At 39.0% G+C, this 17,708-nt stretch overlaps 2 long non-coding RNA genes across 5 annotated transcripts in view; one reads left to right on the top strand and one right to left on the bottom strand.

The window, feature by feature from the left end:
* LOC109551203 (uncharacterized) overlaps positions 1–17,708 on the bottom strand; it is a 141,077-nt gene that overhangs the window by 10,184 nt on the left and 113,185 nt on the right. The window contains exons 3-4 of the long non-coding RNA XR_012325811.1: positions 1,589–2,918; positions 1,083–1,442 (exon numbers count right to left, since the gene is read on the bottom strand). This is a non-coding gene — a long non-coding RNA (uncharacterized lncRNA). The remainder of the gene's footprint in view (positions 1–1,082; positions 1,443–1,588; positions 2,919–17,708) is intronic.
* Positions 1–17,708, top strand: part of LOC109551202 (uncharacterized) — an 84,322-nt gene that overhangs the window by 46,035 nt on the left and 20,579 nt on the right. The window lies entirely within an intron of this gene.

Raw genomic sequence — 17,708 nt, 5'->3', positions numbered from 1 at the left:
AGAATTCCCCTTCCCATGTACCTCTAACAAAGGACCACTAGTCAGTATCCTTCCCTCACCCCGTATTGCTCCAGATCTTTCCATCTTTATGTGAAGCCCTGTCATAATTGGAAATCATACATTTACCTCCACACGGGTCACATGAAATAACAATTGAAGTTTTTTGCTTTTAACTGGAGAGTCACACTGATGATTATCACTGTTTTACCAAAAAGCTCAGATTAACAATTCAATATCTCTTTGTCAACACAAATACAAAGGAATAGAACCATTACAGAAATAATGAAGTTTGCTTGGCCAAACTTCAAAAACAAAGAAATTCTTAAAGGAACAATTTAACAAAAAAGGTTCCTAGTGGTGAAAAGTTGGAAACCAGAAACTTCAATTGTAGCATATTTACTTCTTCCAAGACCCCCTACGCAGAATGCTCGAACATTAGAAGGGCTGCCAGGAAGTTTGGTCAGGAGTCAAGCAGGCAGCCAAGCTGAGATGCTAGGCCGGGAAAGTTATCAATCAGGTCAAACCCACCTGGCTGGTTTATGACTTCTTGGAAACCTCCAAGTTTGATACACACTAGCCCTCAGCCACAACCATCCCACTTTTCCTTGCCTGTAAATTTGAGAGTTAGTTGGTGAAACTGTAACACTTATTTAGAAACTGTAACACTTATTTAAAGTAACTCAGTCACTTTACAGATGAGGAATTTGATGCATGAGGAGGAATGACTTGTTCAATGTCACAGTCAGGAGAGGAACTAAAACTCAAGTCACTTGTTATCTCACTTGTTTCTGTTATGCAACATGACAATGGGGTGAAACAGAAATTTTAAAAATACTGCCAGGGAAGAAACCAAAATGAATTGAATAATTAAAGAATGATAAATAATATAAAATATATATAGATATATATCACATAAAATGCATATTATAGATATATATCACATAAAATGCATATTGATACATAAAATAATATATAAATAACAGTAAATTGACTAAAAACAGATTCATTGCAAAGATAAATAAAATACCTGGGGCTGAGACTATCTAGTAAGAAATGTTGGTTTCCTATTTGTGTTTACTTACTGCGTAAGATGAGCACCTACAAATACTAAGCCTTCACAGCAGGGGACCATCCACATTAAATCCACGTGTCCAATGGTTTAATCATTCTGAATATTTGAATCCACTGATTTTCTTGTGAATATTTTTTGAAATGCCTAGTTGTTTATTGTGCTATAGATGTAGTCAGAGTTCTTAATGTATACTTCAGTTAGGTATATCAAGATGTTAGACGAAGATCCAGAACTTAGGAAAGCATATATATATATTTTTTAAGCAATCATCCTGGTCTCAAACAGCTCTCAGTCAGGTGTGGGAGAGACACTAAACACATCATTCCAGGATAAGGCCATCATTCCTGGGAGGGTGTTGTGTATAGGACATCTGGTTGTGCATGTGAGAACAGATGACATCAAGGTGGAAAAAAAAGAAAAAGGAATTTAATTACAACCTGCCTTTCAAGGTTCCAAAATGTAAATACTATGAAGTATATCTTTCCCAGAGCACCCGGAAAGGGAGAAAAGGCTCACAGGTGTGTCATATCGTGGGATCACCACGGTGGAATTCAGGAAGGAGAGGACTTCAATTAACGTTCTGGTTCGCTTTCCCAGCCTTTTGGGAAGCGTGGGAGTGATGAGCTGACCGCCTTTGTGTGTCTGTGAGGGGGATACAAGCTCTGTTGTTGGCAGTTGCAACGTGGAGGTTGAATCAGGGCATGCAGTAACTTTGTGCTCATGAGCTCCCAGCAGCCTGACAAAGTGGAAAGAACAGGGGATTTAGAGCCAAGAAAAGTTCTACTAAAATAGTAGTCTTTTGACGTGAAGCTCATTATCATACTTGCCCAAGCTTCAGTTTCTTCATCTTTAAAGTAAGGAGAGTCATAGCCACTGTGCAGGATTTCCAGAGGATAAAAACAAACGGGATCATATATCAAAGGCATCTGGCACTTAAGGGGGCTACTCATCATTCTCCTGCCCTCTTCTCTCACTGCTGGGTCCATTAAAGGACCTCCCCAGCCAGACACCCTATTCCCTGTCCCTGTATCACCCAGAACATCCTGTTCACCACAGCCAGTGCCCCTCAGCCCATACTTTCGTACCTGCCACTACTCTGATTTAAAAAAAAAAAGAAAAATGCTGCCTTTACCTGAAGAACCTGGTGTAAACTTTTATGAAAGCACTCAAGGCCTTGCCTAACCTGCCTCTCCAACCCCTTTTCCAACCTCTCCAATTCCTCCCGGACCTACCTGGGGACGGGCATGCAGCAGCCTTGCCACCTAGAATGCCCTTGTTTTTCTCCTCTACGCCTTCAATTCCTACAGATTTCCTTAAAGTTCAGCTTATACACTCACTGCCTTCTCGAACATTCCCAGGTAATTTTGGCCCATAGGCCTAGCACCCTCTTTGGAAATATGGCATGTATTGGCCATGCCATTAACTTAGCAGATTCTCTGTTATAGCCACATAATTCTCAGTTCTTTAATGTGTTAAGCCTTTATGGTAGGTGCCTTAAGTACTTCTGGATTGTTCCACATGTGAGGTCTCTTCTCCCCAATTAGACAAGTTTCTCAAGGGCAGGATAATGCCAGTTATCACATGTTTAATATTATCCACAGGATGTATGAAGTGGCATGGTCTAGAGAGAAGATAAAACAGTATTTTCTTTGAAACAGGAGGCACTTAGGTTTTGAGTACACTGGTTATATTTAATTAAAATGATTGATTAATATAAATAAAAGTATGAATTTTCTCACCTCCAGCTTCTTGGGGATAAAATATATAGGTCAACCCTAAAAGACACAAATCTCTTATCTGCTGGTTCCTTAGTCACCACCTTCCATTCCAGATGAATGTGCATAGCCTGAGATGGAAAGAAAAAAACCCAGGTGGCAAGTAAAGTTCTGACAAGCAGTTGTGCTCACCACCCGTCAGTTCCCAGCACAGCATGAGGTCACCTGAGCAATGGACTTGAAACACAATTGAAACAAACAAGGGTAGATGGTGAATTTCTAGCCTGACTGCTCCTAAACATACTCTTTCTTGGCCTCCCTTTGAAGTTCTGCAAAAATAAGGCTGATGAAGGGATTCTTTCATGTTCCCCAGGCCTCATGAAACCTATCATAACACCTCCCACATTCTGTACCTTTTCAGAATCTGGCTAAGGAAAGCAAACACACGCGCATGCCCCCTACAGTCCTCCATCACTGTGTGGGCCTTTCATTTCACAGTCCTCTTCAAAGTGTTATTTGTGAAGCTTAAAATATGTGAGCTTTCAGGGGGAGGAGACAAGTGCTCTGGAGAAAATAACACACCAGGATAAACCACATCACATGGTTTCTTCTGGGACACATTTTGTTCTGGGAAAACGTCCTAATAGACTCTGAGTTAAGTGTTACTGCATATCACAACACTGTGCCTGGGAAAATACAATGATATTTTGTATGATGATATTGTAGTGAAATACTAGTTCTTCAGTACCGTAAGCAGCAGACTGATGTGCAACATCTACTAAACATAGTGAGCACTGACTATCTAATATATCAAACAGCTCTGTGTACAGGATTGGTTTTAGGGAAGGGAGGCAGATTTCATAAAGGAAGGTGTGATACAAATTTTTTATTTTTTAACATCTTTATTGGAGTATAATTGCTTTACAATGGTGTGTTAGTTTCTGCTTTAAAACAAAATGAATCAGCAATGTATATACATATGTTCCCATATCTCCTCCCTCTTGCGTCTCCCTCCCACCCTCCATATCCCACCCCTCCAGGCGGTCACAAAGCACCGAGCTGATCTCCCTGTGCTATGCGGCTGCTTCCGACTAGCTATCTACCTTACGTTTGGTAGTGTATATATGTCCATGCCTCTCTCTTACCCTTACCCCTCCCCATATCCTCAAGTCCATTCTCTAGTAGGTCTGTGTCTTTATTCCTGTCTTACTCCTAGGTTCTTCATGACATTTTTTCCCTTAAATTCCATATATATGTGTTAGCATATGGTATTTGTCTCTCTCTTTCTGACTTACTTCACTCTGTATGACAGACTCTAGGTCTATCCACCTCATTACAAATAGCTCAATTTCGTTTCTTTTTATGGCTGAGTAATATTCCATTGTATATATGTGCCACATCTTCTTTATCCATTCATCCGATGAGGGACACTTAGGTTGTTTCCATCTCTGGGCTATTGTAAATAGAGCTGCAATGAACATTTTGGTACATGACTCGTTTTGAATTATGGTTTTCTCAGGATATATGCCCAGTACTGGGATTGCTGGGTCATGTGGTAGTTCTATTTGTAGTTTTTTAAGGAACCTCCATACTGTTCTCCACAGTGGCTGTATCAATTCACATTCCAACAAACAGTGCAAGAGGGTTCCCTTTTCTCCACACCCTCTCCAGCATTTATTGCTTCTAGATTTTTTGATGATGGCCATTCTGACTGGTGTGAGATGATATCTCATTGTAGCTTTGTTTCGCATTTCTCTAATGATTAGTGATGTTGAGCATTCTTTCATGTGTTTCTTGGCAGTCTGTATATCTTCTTTGGAGAAATGTTTATTTAGGTCTTCTGCCCATTTTTGGATTGGGTTGTTTGTTTGTTATTAAGCTGCATGAGCTGCTTGTAAATTTTGGAGATTAATCCTTTGTCAGTTACTTCATTTGCAAATATTTTCTCCCATTCTGAGGGTTGTCCTTTGGTCTTGTTTATGGTTTCCTTTGCTGTGCAAAGGCTTTGAAGTTTCATTAAGTGCCATTTATTTTTGTTTTTATTTCCATTTCTCTAGGAGGTGGGTCAAAAATGATCTTGCTGTGATTTATGTCATAGAATGTCCTGCCTATGTTTGCCTCTAAGAGTTTGATAGTTTCTGGCCTTACACTTAGGTCTTTAATCCATTTTGAGCTTATTTTTGTGTATGGTGTTAGGGAGTGTTCTAATCTCATACTTTTATATATCTGTCCAGTTTTCCCAGCACCACTTATTGAAGAGGCTGTCCTTTCTCCACTGTACATTCCTGCCTCCTTTATCAAAGATAAGGTGACCATAGGTGCATGGGTTTATCTCTGGGCTTTCTATCCTGTTCCATTGATCTATCTTTCTGTTTTTGTGTCAGTACCATACTGTCTTGATTATTGTAGCTTTGTAGTATAGTCTGAAGTCAGGGAGCCTCATTCCTCCAGCTCCGTTTTTTGTTCTCAAGATTGCTTTGGCTATTCGGGGTCTTTTGTGTTTCCATACAAATTGTGAAATTTTTTGTTCTAGTTCTGTGAAAAATGCCAGTGGTAGTTAGATAGGGATTGCACTGAATCTGTAGATTGCTTTGGGTAGTAGAGTCATTTTCACAATGTTGATTCTTCCAATCCAAGAACATGGTGTATCTCTCCATCTATTTGTATCATCTTTAATTTCTTTCATCAGTGTCTGATAATTTTCTGCATACAGGTGTTTGTTTTGTCTCCTTAGGTAGGTTTTTTCCTAGATATTTTATTCTTTTTGTTGCAATGGTAAATGGGAGTGTTTTCTTAATTTCACTTTCAGATTTTTCATCATTAGTGTATAGGAATGCCAGAGATTTCTGTGCATTAATTTTGTATCCTGCTACTTTACCAAATTCATTGATTAGCTCTAGTAGTTTTCTGGTAGAGTCTTTAGGATTCTCTATGTATAGTATCATGTGATCTGCAAACAGTGACAGCTTTACTTCTTCTTTTCTGATTTGGATTCCTTTTATTTCCTTTTCTTCTCTGATTGCTGTGGCTAAAACTTCCAAAACGATGTTGAATAAGAGTGGTGAGAGTGGGCAACCTTCTCTTGTTCCTGATCTTACTGGAAATGCTTTCAGTTTTTCACCATTGAGGACGATGTTGGCTGTGGGTTTGTCATATATGGCCTTTATTATCTTGAGGAAAGTTCCCTCTATGCCCACTTTCTGCAGGGTTTTTATCATAAATGGGTGTTGAATTTTGTCAAAAGCTTTCTCTGCATCTATTGAGATGATCATATGGTTTTTCTCCTTCAGTTTGTTAATATGGTTTATCACGTTCATTGATTTACGTATATTGAAGAATCCTTGCATTCCTGGAATAAACCCCACTTGATGATTGTGTATGATCCGTTTAATGTGCTGTTGGATTCTGTTTGCTAGTATTTTGTTGACGAATTTTGCATCTGTTTTCATCAGTGATATTGGCCTGTAGTTTTCTTTGTGACATCTGTTAACCTTATGGGGATTCCCTTGTGTGTTATTTGTTGTTTTTCCCTTGTTGCTTTTAATGTTTTCTTTGTATTTAATTTTTGAGTTTGATTAATATGTGTCTTGGCGTATTTCTCCTTGGATTTATCCTGTATGGGACTCTCTGTGCTTCCTGGACTTGATTAACTATTTCCTTTCCCATATTAGGGAAGTTCTCAACTCTAATCTCTTCAAATATTTTCTCAGTCCCTTTCTTTTTCTCTTCTTCTTCTGGAACCCCTATAATTCGAATGTTGGTGCATTTAATGTTGTCCCAGAGGTCTCAGACTTTCCTCAGTTGTTTTCATTCTTTTTTCCTTATTTTTCATTTCATTTATTGTGTTCATCATTTTTTGTTTCATCTTTAGTTCTTCTAGGTCCTTGTTAAATGTTTCTTGCATTTTGTCTATTCTATTTCCAAGATTTTTACTATCATTATTCTGAATTCTTTTTCAGGTAGACTGCCTATTTCCTCTTCATTTGTTAGGTCTGGTGGGTTTTTTTCTTGCTTCTTCATCTGCTGTGTGTTTTTCTGTCTTCTCATTTTGCTTATCTTACTGTGTTTGGGGTCTCCTTTTTGCAGGCTGCAGGTTCGTAGTTCCTGTTGCTTTTGGTGTCTGTCCCCAGTGGCTAAGATTGGTTCAGTGGGTTGTGTATGCTTCCTGGTGGAGGGGACTAGTGCCTGTGGTCTGGTGGATGAGGCTGGATCTTGGTGGGCAGGTCCACGTCTGGTGGTGTGTTTTGGGGTGTCTGTGGACTTACTATGATTTTAGGCAGCCTCTCTGCTAATGGGTGGGGTTGTGTTCCTGTCTTGGAATAGGATGTCCAGCACTGTAGCTTACTGGTCGTTGAGTGAAGCTGGGTGCTGGTGTTGACAAGGAGATCTCTGGTAGATTTTCGCCATTTGATATTATGTGGAGCTGGGAGGTCTCTTGTGGACCAGTGTCCTGAAGTTGTCTCTCCCACCTCAGAGGCACAGCACTGACTCCTGGCTGCAGCACCAAGAGCCTTTCATCCACATGGCTCAGCATAAAAGGGAGAAAAAGTAGAAAGAATTAGTAGAAGTAGAAATAGAAAGAATTAGTAGAAAGAAAGAAAGGAGGGAGGGATGAAGGAAGGAGAGAAGGAAAGAAAGAAGATAAAGTAAGATAAAATAAAATATAGTAAGATAAAAATTATTAAAATATTGAGAAGAAAACGGATGGATAGAACCTTAGGGCAAATAGTGGAAGCAAAGCTATACAGACAAAATCTCACAGAGAAGCATACACATACGCACTCACAAAAAGAGGAAAAGGGGAAAAAAAATCATAAATCTTGTTCTCAAAGTCTACCTCCTTAATTGGGGATGATTCGTTGTCTATTCATGTATTCCACAGATGCAGGGTACATCAAGTTGATTGTGGAGCTTTAATCCGCTGCTTCTGAGGCTGCTGGGAGAGATTTCCCTTTTGCTTCTTTGTTTTCACAGCTCCCAGGGCCTCAGCTTTGGATTTGGCCCCACCTCTGCGTGTAGTTGCTGGCGGGCATCTCTTCTTTGCTCAGACAGGACGGGGTTAAAGGAGCCGCTGATTCAGGGACTCTGGCTGACTCAGGCCAGGGGGAGGGAGGGGCGCAGGGCAAGCCTGTGGCAGCAGAGGCTGGTGTGATGTTGCACCAGCCTGAGGCTCACCATGCATTCTCCTGGGGAAGTTGTCCTTGGATCACGGGACCCTGGCAATGGCGGGCTGCACAGTCTCCCTGGAAGTGGGGTGTGGATAGTGATCTGTGCTCGCACACAGGCTTCTTGGTGGTGGCAGCCTTAGCGCCTCATGCCCACCTCTGGGGTCCGCGGTTAGCCACGGCTCACGCCTGTCTCTGGAGCTCCTTTAAGCAGCGCTCTTAGTCCGTTCTCCTCGTGCACCAGGAAACAAAGAGGGAAGAAAAAGTCTCTTGGCTCTTCAGCAGCTCCAGACCTTTTCCTGGACTCCCTCTCGGCTAGCCGTGGCGCACTAACCCCCTGCAGGCTGTGTTCACGCCGCCAACCCCAGTCCTCTCCCTGTGCTCTGACTGACGCCTCAGCTCGCAGCCCCGCCCACCCCGGCGGGTGAGCAGACAAGCCTCTCGGGCTGGTGAGTGCCAGTCGGCACCGATCCTCTGTGTGGGAATCTCTCTGCTTTGCCCTCCGCACCCCTGTTGCTGCGCTCTCCTCTGCAGGTCCAAAGCTTCCCCCTCCGCCACCTGCAGTCTCTGCCTGCGAAGGGGCTTCTAGTGTGTGGAAACCTTTCCTCCTTCACAGCTCCCTCCCACTGGTGCAGGTCCTGTCCCTATCCTTTTGTCTCTGTTTATTCTTTTTTCTTTTGCCCTACCCAGGTACGTGCGGGGGTTTTTGCCTTTTGGGAGGTCTTCTGCCAGTGTTCAGTAGGTTCTCTGTAGGAGTTGTTCCACGTGTAGATGTATTTCTGGTGTATCTGTGGGGAGGAAGGTGATCTCCACGTCTTACTCTTCCGCCATCTTCCCTGTGGGGAGGAAGGTGATCTCCACGTCTTACTCTTCCGCCATCTTCCCGGAAGGCTCCAACCAAAGTCTTCGTGATAGGAATTTTTGCCAGCTGCTTTTTTATTCCAAAATGAAAAATAGAGGTGCAGCTTGCTGGGGAGACAGTACAATACAGTGTACAAAGCACAGTCTTGGGTCACAAAGACCTAAACCGCTGTAAAGGCACCATGATTTTATGTGTTCTACACCTTTGGGTGAGTCACTTAGTACAACTTCTTTGTAGTTTAGTTTCCTGGTTTTACACATAGGTGTAATAACTCCTTCATATGATTTTTCTCTTTATGGTCAGTATAATAATGTACAGCTTCTGAAATATGCTAAACAATTAATGGTCATTATGGTTCTTGTCATTATCATGATGAAGGATCAAGAGATGTTGTGCAGCATCTGACAGAACTGCTGCCCCAACATCTTTCTCACCAGCATCAAATCATCTACCCTTACACACGAGGGAGAGCAAGACCATGCCAGGCCCCTAGCATTCTCATGACTGCTGAAGGCACTCTGACTTTCCCTGAAGACTTTCCCTGAAGTCTGCTGATAAGAAAAATGTAAAGAATGAGAAACATATAAGCTGTTAGGATTTATGGGCTATGAGCATTCATGATCTCCTCAAGAAAATCCATTTCTTTACTTTATAGGCAGTTTTAACTACCAATACAGTGCCCCAAAACTTTAGAGTCCTATCCATCAGAAATTCAAAATTTTTTTCCTTCAATCTTTGCATATTAATTTTATATTACTGCTGTAACAAATTGCTGACTTAGTGGTAACACAAATTTATCATCAAACAGTTCTGTCAGACATCTGACACGGGTCTCACAAAGTGTTTGTAGGGCTACATTCCTTCTAGAGCTTCTAGGGTTAAATCCATTTTCTTGCATTTTTAATTCTCTAGAAGTCACCCACCTCCCTTGGCTCATGACTCCCTTCCTCCACCTTCAAAACCAGCAACATTACATCTCTCTGACCCCCTCTTTGCCTCCCTCTTCCTCTCTTAAGAACCCTTGTGATTATGTTGAGCTCACCTGGATGATCCAGGATAACCACGCTGTTTATCTGCTACCTTAATTTCCCTTTGTCATGTAATTAACATATTCACAGGTTCTAAGTATTAGGATATGGGCATTTTGGGGCTAGCCATTATTCTGCCTAACTCAGTTTTGCCTTTAGATCTTTTTCCAAGGAAAGAAACAACTGCAAAGAACCAAGAAACATGTAACAAAATAGCAACAACTACATACCTATCAATAATCACTTTAAAAGTAAATGGGCTAAATGCTCCAGTCAAAAGATAGGGTGGCTGAATGGTTAAAAAAAGGACCCATACAAATTCTGTCTACAAGAGCCTCACTTCAGAGCTAAAGATACACACAGATTATTCAGAGCTAAAGATACACACAGATTAAAGGTGAGCGGTAGATTTCCATGCAAATGGAAGTAAAAAGAAAGTTGGGGTAGCAATATTCATATCAGTAGACTTTAAAACCGAGTCTATAACAAAAGACAAAGAAGGGCATTATATATCATTTATCATTACATATAATGATAAAAGAGTCAATCCAAGAAGAGAATATAACATTCTCAAACATATACCCTAATACAGGAGCACCTAAATATATAAAGCAAATATTAACAGACATAAAGGGAGAAATTGTAATACTCCACTTACATCAATGGATAGATCATCCAGACATAAAATCAATAAGGAAACAGTGGCCTTAAATGACACAATAGATATCTATAGAACATCCATCCAAAACCAACAGAATACACATTCTTTTCAAGCACACATGGAACTTTCTCCAAGATAGATCACCATGCTAGGCCACAAAACAGGTCTCAGTAAATTTAAGACTGAAATCATATCAAGCAACTTTACTGACCACAACAGTAAGAAACTACAAATCAACTCTAGGAAGAAAACTGGAAAAACCACAAACACATGGAGACTAAACACCATGCTACTACAAAAGTAATGGGTCAATGAAGAAATCAAAGACGATATCAAAAAAATACCTTGAGACGAATGAAAATAGAAATACAACTTTCCAAAATCTGTGGGACACAGCAAAAGTATTTCTAAGAAGGAAGTTCATAGCAATACAGGCCTACCTAATGAAGCAAGAGAAGTCTCAAATGAAAAGCCTAACTTTCAACCTAAAGGAATTAGAAAAGAACAGAGGCAAAAATTAGCAGAAGGAAGGAAATAATAAAGATCAGAGCAGAAATAAATAGAGACCAAAAAACAATAGAAAAGATCAGTGAAACTAAGAGCTGGTTTGTTGAAAAGATAAACAAAATTGATAAATCTTTAGCCAGACTCATCAAGAAAAAAGAGAGAGGGGGTCCAAACAAGTACAATTACAATCAATATGACATAAATACAAACAATAATAAGAGAATACTATGAACAGATATACGTCAACAAATTGGAAAACCTAGACGAAATGGATAAATAACTAGAAATATATAATCATCCAAGACCAAATTAGGAAGAAGTAGTAAATCTGAACAGACTAATCACTAATCAAAAAACTGCCAACAAGCAATAGTTCAGGACCAGACAAGAGGAATTCTACCAAACAGTTAAAGAAGAGTCAATACCTATCCTTCTCAAACTATGTCAAAAAAATGAAGAGGAGGGAACACTTTCAAACTCATTCTACAAGGCCAGCATTACCCCGATACTAAAACCAGACAAAGACACCACAAAAAATGAAAATTACAGGCAAATATCCCCGACGAACCTAGATTCAAAAATCCTCAACAAAATATTAGCAAACTGAATTCAACAATACATTAAAAAGATCATACATTATTATCAAGTGGAATTTATCTCAGGGATGCAAGGATGGGTCAATAGCTACAAATCAATCAACATGCTACACTACATTAACAAAGGATAAAAATTACATGATCATCTCAATAGACGCAGAAAAAGCATCTGACAAAATTCAACATCATCTCATGATACAAGTTCTCAACAAAATTAGTAGACAAAGTTAGTAGAGATGGAAAATATCTCCACATAATAAAGGCCATTTATGACACACCCTAGCTAATATTTATTGGAAGTTGTAGCCACAACAGACAACAAAAAAATAATAAAAGGCATCCAAACTGGAAGGGGCTAGAAGTAAAACTGCCACTATTTGAAGATGATATGATACTATATATAGAAAGAGTCTACCTAAAGACTTCATTAAAAAAACTGTTAGAATAAATGAATTCAGTAAATTTGTAGGATAAAAAGTTAATGTACAGAAATTTGTTGCATTTTTATACACTAAAAATGAACTATCAGAAAGCAAAATCAAGAAAACAGTCCCATTTAAAATCAAATCAGAAAGAATAAAACACTTAGAAATAAACTTAACCAAGGAGGGGAAAAACCTATAGGCTGAAAAATAAGACACTGATGAAAGAAATTGAAGACAGCACAAATAAATGGAAAGATATACCATGCTCATGAATGAAAGATATACCATGCTCATGGATCACATGAATTAATAGTGCTACAATGTCCATACTACCCAAAGCAGTCTACAAATTCCATGTACTCACTATGAAAATACCCTTGGCATTTTTGACAAAACTAGAATAAATAATCCTAAAACTTGTATGTGACCACAATAGACCCCAAATAGCCAAAGAAATCTTGAGAAGACAAAGTTGGAGGTATCACATGTCCTGATTTCAAACTATACTACAAAGCTACGGTAATCAAAACAGTATGGTACTGGCACCAAAAAAGACACATAAATCAATGGAACAGAATAGAGAGCCCAGGAATAAAACCATACAATTAATCTACAACAAAGGAGGCAAGAACATACAATGGGGAAAGGACAGTCTCTTCAATAAGCAGTGTTGGGAAAACTGGGCAGCCATATATAAAAGAAACTAGAGCATTTTCTCACACAACATCCAAGAAGAAACTCAAATGGATTAGACTTAAACATAAGATCTGAAACCATAAAAATTCTAGAGGAAAACACAAGCAATACACTCTTCAAAATCAGTTTTAGCAATATTTTTTGGATCTCTCTCCTCAGGTAAGGGCAGCAAAAGCAAAAATAAACAAATGGGACCTAATAAAACTAAAAAGCTGTTTCACAGTGAAGGAAATCAACAAAACAAAAAGGCAACCCACTGAGTAGTAAGCAAATGATAAGAGTTTAATATTCAAGATACATAAGGAAGTCATACAACTTAATATTAAAAAAGCTGATTAAAAAATGGGCAGAGGACCTGAATAGTCATTTTTCCAAAAAGACATGTAGATGGCTAACAGGCACTTGAAAAAATGCTCAACATTATTAATCATCAAGGAAATGCAAATCAAAACCACAGTGATATCACCAACACACTTGTCAGAATGACAGTAGTCAAAAAGACAGAAATAACTGTTGGAGGGAATGTGAAGAAGAGTACCATAGTACACTGTCGATGGGACTGGGAATGTAAATGGGTGCAGCTGCTATGGAAAACAGTATGGAGGTTCCTCAAAAAATTAAAAATAGAACTACCATGTGATCTAGCAGAAGAAAATGAAAACACTAATTTGTAAAGATATATTCACCCCAGTGCTAATTGCAGCATTATTTATTATACAGTAGCCAAGACACAGAAGCAACCTAAGTGCCCATCAGCAAATGGATGGATAAAGAAGATGTGAGATACACACACACACTGGAATAGAATGAAATCTTGCCATTTGCAACAAGTATAGACCTGGAGGTTTTTATGCTTAGTGAGAAAAATCAGACAGAAAGACAAACACTGTATGTTTTCACTTATATATGGAATCTAAAAAACAAAATGAATGAACAAATATAACAAAATAGAAACAAACTTACAGAGAACTAGGGCTTACCAGAAGGGAGAGGGGTAGGAAGAGAGGCAAAATATCGATAGATGAAGGGGATTAAGAGGTACAAGCTGCCAGCTATAAAATAAGTCACAGTGATGTGCTGTACAGCACAGAGAATGTAGTCAATATTTTATAATAACTTTGTATGGTTTGTAATCTACAAAAATATTGAATCACTACATTGTATACCTGAAACTAATATTCTAAGTAATATAATGTTGTTCAGTCCAATATACCTCAATTTAAAAAAAGAAAAAGTATGTGTTAAACCATTATATAAATAGTCTCCAATATGTTCGGTCACAGAGCATCTATTGAAGACTAAAGCTTGAAAGGATTTGAATTCAAATTTAAAACAACATATTTAAGCCATATCAGGATCAGTGTTTAGCCTCTGATGATGATTTCACTGAAGGACAAAACACTCCTTTGGAATGGTAAGCAGAGGACGTTCAAAGGGGAAAACAGGACCCTTCGCCCAGCAGAGGGGAAGAGGCATACATTTGGGAAGAGACGATGACTGAACAGTGAGGCAGAGGAAGGACAAGCGTACCAAAAAGAAAACGGCACGTGTAAAGACACAGAGATGTCAATACTAGTGGAACATAAGATGTGAGAAAGAAAATGAAATGGAATACGTAGACAGAGACCAAAACACTTCAGTCTTTGAAGGCCATGCAAAGAGTTGAACCATTCTGAGCAGAGAATTAACATGGGCAGATTTATAGTTAAAAAGAATGTTGGGCAATTGCGATTGAGTGGAATGGGGGCTAGACACCAGACAGAGACTTGTTAGCCTGACGCCAGAGCCTAGAGAAGAAACCTTAAGGCTTGAGCTAAGGTTAATTAGTAGTGATCGAGAGAAGGGACCAAAGTGAGAACCATCCAGGGAATTTTAGAATCTCAGCCCGTCCTGAGACACTTGGGATGCTGTGTTCCCTGGATAAGTGGCAACTTCTCTGAGCAGCTTGATACCTGTGGTGAGGTACACTGAGGTGACCTCAGAGGTCCCCTTTTCTCTAAGACTGTAATTGAATTGCTCTAATGTGCCAAACCTCCTCTGAAGAAGAATAATTTAGAGCCTGTCTTAGCCTTTACAGCTGTCCTCAGCCTTTCTGGAAGATTTTATTTTCCAACTGAAGTCAGTAAGAATTGTTACGGTTTTTACATCCAGACCACGATGGCAACTCTAGGTAATGGTCTCACTGGACTGCACACAATTCATGGTGTTTTTGTCTGTCTGTTCAGGGAGAAAAAACATCATTGGACTTCTGTGTTATAGACACGGTAGGGAAGGCACACACAGATCAACCTAAGTACATTTTCACATTTCCTTGCTAATGGCTTGACAGTGCTTCAAAGATGGATAAAGAGTTTACTGAAAAGGACAAAGTTTATCCTTCAGCCTAATAATGGTGCAGACCTACCATTTTAGAATTTCTCTGAACGTGCATTCATTTCATCACTATCTCGTTGCACAAGAAGTATCTGCTGAATGACTTCTTCAAGGAGCAAACATGTTTTGGACCCTTCTATGAATCAAACTCTGGGGAGGTAATGACTAGTTACATGGCTACACCATACATGTGACTCAACCTCTGATCTCTAGTTCATCCTCTATAAAACAGGATAATATGAACTAATGTAGCAAACACAATGTCAGGGAGAAATGATTCACCAGAGATACACCTAAAGTTACAACACTGGGCAGGTAAAGTTTGGAAGAGAATGTTTGATTTAAATAGTATTGTACAAAGAGGGTCAAGACATCCATTTTCTGCCCAAACAGGAGTTCATTTCTGTGTAAAAGAAGATAAATCCCCCTTCAGGCACAGAACACATAAGCAACAGGTTGGAGCACAGAACATTGAAAGAAGAAACAGGGAGCTGTGGGTTTTGCAAAGGTGTGACCTTATTCCTAAAGTAACAAATAATTAGAGACAAGCATTCACAATTCTTTTTGGAAAGAATAGAAATAATGAGATTATTATATGAGCAATAATAATAATGAGATCATAAATGAGCAACTTGCATTTGTTGAGTGCTTTCTATATGCCAAGCCCCATGTTAAACGCTCCTCCTAGAATGATTTCAATTTTAATCTTCACAATACTTAATTATTACTTGTTCCTTATTTTACCATAAGAAAAACAAAGCTTAGAGAGGTAGCATGCTTGTCCAATGTTGCACAGCTAGTATATTAACATGAGTTAAGTTGGCACTCATCTATTCAGCCTACCTAGAGTCGTCCAATGCTCCCCCGATGCTATAATGCAGAACCTCAGCCATCTCCTTGACTAAGCTAAAAAGACAACACATTTTCTTCAAATGATCCATACAAGTGAAAGTAAGTATACACAGGCCAATGTGAAGCAGGGGCAAATATGGAACATACGCAAGAGAGTTGGTAGCATTAGACAATGCCCAAAATGAAGTGAAAAAGCATCTTCTTAGAGTTTCCTTCCACTTCTTACGAAATACTTGAAAAATAACAGAATATTACTTCATAATAGACTTTGTGTATCTGTGTAGTATGTGAATATGCAGCAGGAAAAAAAAATTTTAAGTAGATACATGAAACCAGATCTGATGGTAGAAGCTTCTCCCTTTGACTATTTTGGGGGTTAGCATATGGATAGTAAGGAGAGAAAATGGTCAATTTCTTATCTTTACAATGATGAGGACTTTGAGTGGAAGAAGAAATGATGAAACTTACAGGTTTGCCAGGCTACTAAAAGATGAGTAAAGAGGTAAATGGCCTTTTTCTTTGGACAGCATGTTCATAAGCCACTTAGAGAAGATAGAAAACTAAATTCTACACGTAAAAAAAAAGTGAGGGGGACTGAGCTACAAGGAGGCTTTTGAAGAGGAGTGGCAAGGCTGAGCATGGCTGGGTCCTGGTGCCTTGAGAAAGGCAGCAAGAGGAAGGATTTCCAAGTGGTGAGATGTCAGAAAGACAGGCATCTCACGTATGATATATTAAAGATAAAATATATGATATAAAGTGAAAGACAACTTTGATTTTTATTCTGTTTCTACACTGTGAACTCTAGCTTATTCCTGTAATAAAATTAATGTATTTAATTTTATGGTATGCTTAATATTTAATTTTGTTTTCACTGCTACAAATTAAAACCCAATCACTGCCCCCCAAGTTTTTAACGAAGTCTATGTTTTACACACAACCATTTCTAAGAGAACTCATAGAGCACAAATTGCATGCCACTCATGGATGGGTAAGGAGAAAGCAAACACAGGACATAAGAGTTTAGTGCAAGCAGAAAATTGGATCAATTTTATCCAAATCTCAAAGGACAGATGACCATAGCTAAGATCGGTTCTCTATATTACATTCACTAAAAGAACTGAATTACATGTTGTAATTGTCATAAGCACTCAGCAATCCCTTTGTCATATTCTTAAAATCCTAATTAGAAGGAAACTTCCAGAAATTATTTTACACAGGTATCTAATGTAACTTAGAGCAGTGAATAACACAAAGACCTTTCAAGTCAGACAGCCCAGGACTGCGAACTAAGCAATTCCATGGACTAGTCCTGTAACCGAGGCAAGTCACGAACATCTTGAAACTTTCATTTCCTCATTGGTAAAATTAGGTTACCAGTACTTCCCTCCAGGGTTATTTTAGGACTTAGATGACATAAGAATGTAAATTACTTACTTCAGAACCATATATATTGAAGGTACTCACCCTAGAGAAGGGCATGGGGCAGAGTCTGGTACAGAAATTTGAGAAAACCAAATCATCAACCCTCAGAACAAATTATACCCCAGGCCAGCTGGTGTGCCCAAGTAACACTAACATCCAAAAGTGTTCAAAGGACATGTGTGTGAAAGTGTTTTGTCAGCTCTACAATACTTCAATTTTTTTTTATTGGAGTATAGTTTCTTTACAATGTCGTGTTATACAATACTGTAATTTTTAACGTTGCTCTTTTCCCAACAATACAGAGCTATACAGTAAACTCCTTGAGACGAGACCC

The sequence above is a fragment of the Tursiops truncatus genome, chromosome 14, assembly GCF_011762595.2.
Source record: "Tursiops truncatus isolate mTurTru1 chromosome 14, mTurTru1.mat.Y, whole genome shotgun sequence".
In the NCBI taxonomy this organism is placed as follows: Eukaryota; Metazoa; Chordata; class Mammalia; order Artiodactyla; family Delphinidae; genus Tursiops; species Tursiops truncatus.
Note: the sequence above shows the minus strand (reverse complement) of the source record. Positions and strands in the feature narration are given on the sequence as shown.